Here is a 9,069-nt window from a genome sequence, read left to right as displayed (position 1 = left end):
GATTTTTAAACATTTTATACTCAGGGTACTATGTCTTTTTTTTGGCAAGTTTCTAGTTCCCTACTTAGAAAACATTTCAACATTATCAAGAACTTAAAATTTTGTGCTCTGAAATTTATAATGGCTTTTCTTTCCTCTTATATGACACCATGCTTCTTTACTGTAAAGACTGGAAAAGTATATTTTCTTCAATGGTATTCTCCCACCTGGTAGAATCTCAAATCCACATAACTTGTGTCCAGATTCTCTTTTACACTCAAGTCCACTGGTCTTGCAATAGTTGACTGTATCTATCAGGTGGTGAGTTTCTGCCTTGCTGTAAAATCATTCCAATAGACAGACTGACAGAACAAACAGAACTGAGAACCTTCTTCTAAGCCAATGTGAAACATCCGCTTGTCTTCTACACCCAAGGTGTTCGTGGTTGAGCAAATCGCATGATGTTTGCCTGTCACCCAGCCAGAAGCTGTGGCCCAAAGACACGTGAATGTCAGGACTCCCTCATCCTCTCACACACAACTGACCTCAGCTATGGTCTCAGAGGTATTGATGTCTGTAGTCTAAGCAAGAGCTGCCTAGTACCTCTGTGGCATTGTGTCATGCAGGCCAGTTTGTTAGATCAGTAATGAATGATGCTGTGGTTATGGAGGCAAAGCTGTAATACTGTGGAAAGTTTATTGAAGCAGCTATTACAACAATAAAATGAGAACAATAACAGAATTTCATCCAAAGAATTGTTGTGAAACTTGTCTTCATGGATAGAATACACCCTTAATCTATGGGCACAGAATTTACTGTGCTTAAACTTCATTAGTATACATAGCCAATGGCTATAATGATCATTTAAATAATACTTCTTCCTTTGGCATATATAATGAATAGATCAATGTAAGAGAGATAAAGATAGAAAAAGGACTCTGACATATATTTGCAGACAGATGGATACTCTAAAATAAGAGCCATGTTTTCAAAAAATATCTCCTTAAGGTGTAGTCAGACTCAAATTTATTCATAGCTCCAAATAGCAATTATCTTCTATTATTTAATGCAATAAAAATGTGTACACATCATGGCTGCTGGATAAGATCCATAGCAAATACACATTTTATAACCAGTAGAGTTACATCACTGTGCTCAAAGGATTTAGAAATTTGTCTTATAAATATGTGACCAAGCTGCAATCATTAAGATATGAAAGGATTATTTTAAATTATGAATAATTTAAACGAATTATCTTCCTTAATGAAATAATAACATAATTTTAAATTAATGGTACTTGGTACACATATATCAATAAGAATAGAAAGTGCGTTTGATGAAATCAGACTTCTACCTTAAGTAGAAAGAAAGTAGAATTTTTGCAACATCAGAATGACTATGAAATAAACTTGGAGCTCAGATTTTACATTGTATATCTATTTAATTTTGGAAAGCAACCTTAGCAATCTCCTTAAAATAAAATTGCATCCTAAGCCTTTGCACAGCATTATACCTGATTCTTAATAATATTTAAACAGATAAATACAAGAAAACAGGTTCATATGACAGAAAAATACATTTCAAGGATAATAACCCCCAAAACATACTTTAAAGTAAGGAAGAAATATAATGAATTAGGTTCAAATTTAATACATGTATTTCCAGTCTGTTTTGAGATTTAGAATAATGTTAAGCCAAGTGATATAAACCTGTGATTCTGAGATTTTCTTGAATTTTTTGTGACCTTGATGGATTAATAGTGTCATATATGAGTCTAATCAAAGAACATTTGCATTCTGCACATACAAAAACATTTTGAAAAATGTCAACACGTACTACTCTAGACCATTGTTTTGCTAATGGTTTTCTTTTTTTCCGTAATTTTATTAAGAAACAAATAGCAATGAGATAGTTTCAAATCAAATTAGTAGGACAGTTTCAATAATTAATACATTGCATAGTATTTTCTAAGTGGTTATTTGTTGTACAAGATGCAGACATGATATCCTATTTGCAAACACTATTAGAACAAATCCTTTTATTAACTGAATTAAGAGAATGTAGCTGTATATCTATCTTTTTTTTTTTTTTTTTTTTTTTGCGGAACCAGGGATTGAACTCAGGCTCTTGTGCTTGCCAGGAAAGCACTTATTCCACTGAGCCATCTCCCCAGCCCTGTATATCTATCTTAACTATTTTGAATATACAGATGCAAAATGGTCATTCATTTGTATCACCTTTCTGGTTAGTTTTGTCATTTAAATATTATAGGTGTGTGAATTCAACAAAATATTCTGAAATAGTCCAGTAGTCCATAATGGTATTGGGTTTTCTATATTATTGGCAATGTCAGAACTTGTTGACTTGAGTCTTTTACAGTTCAGCAAAATAATATGGTTTTACTTCTTATACTTTGTTTGTATGTTTTTCTGCTGGATGGTTAAGACCAAGATAAAGCAAGATCTATATAGCAGGAATTGTAGCTTTTGTTTCTGTTAAGGTCAGTCGAATCCCCCAAAGGGCCACATAATAACTATTTTACTGTTCTTCCTCTTTGTTATTTTTTCAACCATGTAAAATAAAGTTACCTGGAGGCTTAGGAGATAGCTCAGTGGTCTAAACACCTCCCTGGCAAAGTGCAAGGACCCAGGTTCCATCCCAGGTACCACACGCATGCTGGCTACTGAAACTGGACATGATAGCACATGCCTGTAATCCTAGCCATGGGAAGCTGAAAATAGGAGGATCACTATGAGTCTGAGCTGCATAGCAAGATCTCCTACCAAGATAAATAAACAAATAAATAACTTATTTGGTATTTTCTAATGATCCACTAGGGCCAGAAAGATAACTCAGCAGCCTAGGCACCTGCTTAAGCAAGAATAGGGAACAGGGTTCAATTCCTGGCACCACATGCCACACTGGCTCCACCCCCAGGTGTGCTGATCTGGTGACTGAATCCAGGTGTGGTGGCACATGCCTGTAATCCAAGCACTGGGGAGGCTGGAAACAGGAGGATCACTAGGAGTCTGAGCTATGTAGTGAGACCCTGTACCAAATACATTATAATGACCCAGTATAAAGATACATCATACTTACCAGAGACATTGGACCCTACTATGGAAATGTCAATCTTCTTAGTGAATAGGAGAGTTTCATAGGCTTTATTATTTAAAAACATCCATAGAATTTAAAACAAGAATTATGTGTAAGTGAATCTTCATAGAACTTGTTATATTCCACACACATAATGATTCTAAATAAATAAACAAAAATTATCCTTTCTTTCTTAAGCATTCTGCAAAATGCATTTGATTAAAAATAAGAGTATGATAAATACATTGTAAGTTTGTAGTCAATACTAGGAAAGTCACCTCTTAGAAATAAATCTCTCATTTTTCTTCTTCCAAATCCTTATTGTCTGCCCAAATGTTACTGCAAATTGCAGGTGTCGGGTATTTTGTCCCAGCAATGAGAACGTGTCTAAGGCAACACTCTGGCCACTTCCTTGCTGCTCTTTCATAGTGCTTCGTTACATCATATGGCTTGTACTTAGATGTCCAAAGACTCATGTGTCCATAGGTGAGGCCTTTCAGAAGTGGTTTGACCAAGGGTGTGTGAATGTGGATCACAGGCGCACAATAACTCTGTCAGTCCACTAATTGGATTAGAGTAGTTCTGGGAGTAAATGAATTGATTTAGTGAAGATGAATGACCTACCCTGGATGTGGGTGGCACAAATCAATAGTTTTATTGTCTAAATGGAACAGAAAAGAGAAAGAGTCTCACTGCTGCTTGCTTTCTCCTGTCTGCCACATCAAGGACTATTTGTCCTCTGCCACGCTATGTTGCCCTACCTTGGAAGCAGCTTGACTATGAACTGAACCTCTACAAACTGTGAGCCAAAATAAAATTTTCCTCCTTAAATTTGTGGTCATCAAATTTTTTGTCACACCGACAAAAAAAGTCACCAAGACAATACATACACAGTAAGATAATCAAGTGTTGATATAAGCTTTTATTTTTGCCTTCCCAGGAAAAATTTACCAGCAAAATATCAGGTATATAGGGTCTTAAACGTGCTTATTCATTGTGAATACATTTATTCACTTGAATAAAGCTGTGATTACGTGTTATGGATAAAGGAAAATAAGTGGGGATTTATAATTTAAATTACATCCTGTTGGTCACCAGGACATCACACCAACAGTCACAACAATTTATTTTCTCTGCAGAGGTAAAAGAGATACATTTAATACCAAGTAAATAATATGTGTTTCAAAAGCTGTAGATATGGATTCTCAATTTTCCCTAATTACATTTCATGAAGTTGGTATTTGTGAGAGTGTCTCATTGCTGACAGCCAAGGAGACCAACACCTTAGGCATGTTGGTAACTGAGGTCTCCAGGCTGCAAAGTACTTCCCTTCCTCTTCAACTCAGCATCAGCACAATGTCATGGACCAGGAACTAAGTGCAAATTAAGACTCCTTCTAAACAGTACTGCACTAGAAAACAGCATTTTCCATTATAGAAATTTCATATTAAGATAACTCCTTGTTTACTATATTTGAGGACTATGTTACTATCTTCAACAGATAGCAAACATATTTGAACACTATTTTTGACTTCAAGTATAAGAAAATAATAATAAAAATAGACAATTAACAATCAACAGCACAATAAGTCAATTTGGACGTAAAACAAATGTTATACATTCAATTAGGATATTAAGTAAATTGTTCCCCGAAAATAAAATTTCCCCAGTTCTGCTATGTCAATGGACATAAAATTTGGCTTGACATTAAATAGTAAAAAAATATTGGAATGAGCCGAGAATAATTTGGCCAATTAGCCATGTGTTTAGGAACTATTTAATGCCTATTGACTTGAAAGCTTTCTGCTACTTATACCACCTAATTCTCTAATGATTTGTCACTGAGTACCCAGTAATTCAATTCAGTTCTGTTTCTAAGTACCTTAAGATAAATCTAGTTTTTACATGTTAAGAGTTCATTCCCACAACACTGTCCTCATTCAAATGCCAGTTGGGAATGTAGCATCAGACTATCTACATTTCTGCAAGAATGGTTGTTAGCAGAACAAAATGTCCAAATCCAGATGTTCCAAAGACCAAAGTCAGCCACAGACGCCATATCACCAATCAAAAAGACCAATGGTAAAGAGCAAGAAGAGAGCTTTAATCAGTCTGCCTATGCGGGGAAGCCCAGAAAGACTCTAGATCTGTCTCCAAGAAGCCAACAGAAACCCGGGTATTATAGAAAATAATGGTAGGGGTGGGAATTTACAAACCTGGCAGCAGAAGCAAAACTGACCAAGTTGTGGTATGGTTAATCAGTATCTGTGGGGTACTAGAAGAGTTACCATTGTTTTAGGGGCAATTCAGTGGCCCCCAGTGGTGCAAGACAGCTCACATCTTGGGTAAGGGGGGTAGTCTCACTTCTGTTTATGTGGTAATTACCTCAGAATGGGGCAGGGAGCCCATCAGGAATGGCCAGAAAGGCCCTGCTTTTCCTGGAACCCAAGGTGATTTCATGCTTAGGACAGTGATGGAGACTTCTAGGCATCACTTACTGGACTCTACAATCAGTTCCAGACAATTGCTACTGCAGATGCTGGCATATAGACATCCCTGCAGAACCTAACAATTATTTTCATTGCTCTGATCTTTGTGCCTTCTGTCTTGAAGGAGCATGAGATAGGCTAAATGAATTTAAGACTCACAAACCTTGTGCAGAACATCCTGCAGTGGTTACTATATTTGGTGATTGAACTCAATTGTGTCAGCATGATGGTGGTGATCATAAAAGCACACCCTGGGTGTGCCTGGGGGGACAAAGAGGCATGGCCTTGTGTACTGCATCTGCTCTCTGGCCGATCCTGCTCTGGCACTGGTCACCTTTTGGCTCTCTGTTTGCCTTGGCTTGAGCAGCTCTCTTTTACAATGACTTTCTGCTTTGGAACCAATCACCATTGACTGAACCATGTGAGGGAAAATAAACCTCTCCTACTGCAAATTGTGGGTGGCTGGTATTCCATCCCAGCAATGAGAAAGGGACTAACACAACATGCTTATGTGAGGAGCCAAGCAGGGATCCAATACAGTTTTAAAGCACAATGGAAAGCACATAAAACAAAAGCAGAAGTTGAGGCTGGTGGTGCACACCTGTAATTCCACCACTCTTTGGGGGCTGAGGCAGGATTGTAAGTTCAAGCTGAATCTGGGGGACATGACTAATGAGACCTTGTCTAAATATAATATTTCAAAACTTGCAAGGTACATAATTCAGGGCCCTGGTTTCAATGACCAGTACCAAGGTGAAAAAGGCAAGATATTTCAGCATTTATTCTGCTTTTAGTTACCCACTGTGAATCTACAGCTTTGAGAGGACTGTCACATGACTATAATGTCAGGAGGCCTCATGACCCCTCTTCTTGTGTCTGATGATTGTATAGCACAGCTCTCAGGACGTGCAAGATCATCTAATCTGTGATGATTAGTTCATTATCAAGGGTAGAGCTCAGAAGCAGAAGAGATACGGAGGACAAGGTAGAAGGCAGGGGAGCTAAAGTCTCTCTGAGCCCGCCGACTAGACAAGATGAGCAAAGCTCACCCTCCTGAGCTGAAAAACTTTATGGACAAGAAGTTATCATTGAAATTGAATGGTGGCGGACATGTCCAAGGACTATTGCGAGGATTTGATCCCTTAATGAATCTTGTGATAGATGAATGTGTAGAGATGGCAACTAGTGGGCAATAGAACAACATTGGAATGGTGGTGGTACAAGAAAATAGTATCATCATGTTGGAAGCCTTGGGACGAGTTTAAATAATGACTGCTCAGCAGAAAATTCATGCCCCTCCTCCAAATGCTACTTTCACTGACTGAAGATTGGGTCATACACATTTTCATATATTAAATTTTTGTTAAATAAAGTTTTGTAATAGTCAAAAATGTTTTCTCAGATGTTCATTACAAAAGTAGAGTATGAGCTCCTTAAAAAAAGAAAAAAAGGGAGGGGAGCTTCCATGCCCTCCTCAAAGAGGCAGTCTTCTGAGCACTTTGAGCTGTTGCTCAACCTGGATGCACTCGGCATACTTAAGGTTCATATGGACATTTCATTACATAGTCTGGATTGATCAAATCATCAGTCACTGGTGATTGAACTTAAAATCTATCCTCTCCCTTCTCCCCAGAGCCTAACAGATGAGGCTGAATGTTCCTCTAATCAAACAGTGAGTTCATCTGGCAACCCCAATCCTGAAATGACATAAGGCTCACCCAGGCCCAGATCATTAAATGAGCATAAGCTCAAGTGTGACTGAAAGGAGACTCTAAAAATAACATAGGATGCTTTATTATTTACAGATTTTGGATAGTTTTAGTGACTCTGTGCCAGGCACCAAGGTCATATAACTAGAAAAAAATCTTTACATCAACCTTTATGTCAAGCTTATCTACAGTTTTTAAAATAACAGCCAAAAATCATCATATTTAATAGTAAAAGAAAACAAAACCAAAAGACAAAACCCCCCCAGCGTCTTAGGTGTCAACAGATCAATTCAGATTTAAGTTTCAAGAAAGGATTATGGGTTTCTGCTCTATGTTAGTTAATATGTGTCCAGGCCAATGTATATTTTACCATGAATTCAAAAGGGAAAATTATATTTTGTTAAGTTTTTACCTCCAGACAATTTTCCCTGAGTATAAAATTTAAATATAGAACTAGTAAATTAAGAAAATGTATGCTATGCCAGAGAACTCTGTAGTGTTTGCTCTGCTTCTATGTGGAATTGAACACAGATATTGTACATATCTTTGTTGACTCCGAGTTTACTCAGCTCTAACCTTTCTTTCTCTGTGTATGACAAGTACCTAGTTGAGTGAATAATTTTCAACTAGGAAATTGTTTGAAACTTATAGTAAAAGCACTAGAAAAGAGAAAAGTAAATATATGTAAGGGGCACTCAATTTGTCTTATTTAAAATTATTTTTCTCATTATCATTTTTATTGAAATTTTTATTATGGAAATCTCACACAAAAAATTAGACTCTCTAAAGGCCTCATTGCAGTCTTTGTTTTAGAAGCATGGAACTTGAACTCTAATAAAATTACCAATCATTTTTAATATGACCTTATCAATATTTGGTTTTATACCTTATCTGAATTTGCTAACAAGACTTTTCAAAGGTGTTTTCTGATCACATACTTGGTGTATGAGAGCCTGCAAGTGGCTTTGTAACAGGCACTGGATGGCTGGGCTTGCAGGGGCCCACTGGGTATCTTAAAACAGGATAAAGCTGGACATCTTTTACTATGTTTTTACTATGTCTCCATCATCAACTTAAAACTTTGAGACTGGTCCTTGCTAGCTCTGTAACCTGGCATACCCATCACTCAGTGAGAGTCTGTGTTACAAGATTTACTATTTCCAAATTGACCTAGTTTCTCCCAAATTCTTCCAAACTGAGGACACCATGGCAAAAATAACTAAACTAATTGTAGTGAGATTCAATTACTAGCCTTTACTATGGCCAATTCCAGGTCCAGTGGAGCAGTCCCTCTAATCTGAAGTCACCCTACACCTGCACACATCTTTCCTTCCAGGAAGAGAAGAATGTTGCGGACCACCCCATGATGAGTGTACCTCCAAGTAGGAGCAATTACTGAGGCTGCCCTAAAGCAGGGGCTGCCATCTCATGAGGGGACCAGAGTCACAGTCATCCTGTCAAGTGAAGGTGATGTCTCTCAGAACCAATCCTGGGAGAATGAACAACTAGACAGTGCCTTAACTATGACTACCTGAGGCTGCCAACCGCAAATCCTCCAACTGTTTGATATTCAAGCCTTGATTATATTCCACTTTATCTAAAACCCATCATTTCTGTTAGCTCCTGGAAGATGGGTCTTCAGCCTTTTGATCTGTGCTCCCTATCTTGGCCAGGCTCATCAAATCTGCTTTCCTGATCTTTGCCACTGTTGCTTTGCTTGATACTATGGGATGGGTGACCAACCTTGGATTTTTAGAATCCCTGGAGCTGGGATTCTAGATTTTGCCTCAAACTAT

The 9,069-nt window shown here is 37.6% G+C and overlaps 1 pseudogene; it reads left to right on the top strand.

The window, feature by feature from the left end:
• The first annotated feature begins 6,598 nt into the window (after nt 1-6,598).
• On the top strand, nt 6,599-6,829 carry LOC111812624 (annotated as a pseudogene).
• The last annotated feature ends 2,240 nt before the right edge of the window (nt 6,830-9,069 follow it).

Source organism: Octodon degus, unplaced genomic scaffold (genome assembly GCF_000260255.1).
Source record: "Octodon degus isolate 3935 unplaced genomic scaffold, OctDeg1.0 scaffold00132, whole genome shotgun sequence".
NCBI lineage: Eukaryota > Metazoa > Chordata > Mammalia > Rodentia > Octodontidae > Octodon > Octodon degus.
This window is presented reverse-complemented; position numbering and strand designations above follow the sequence as displayed.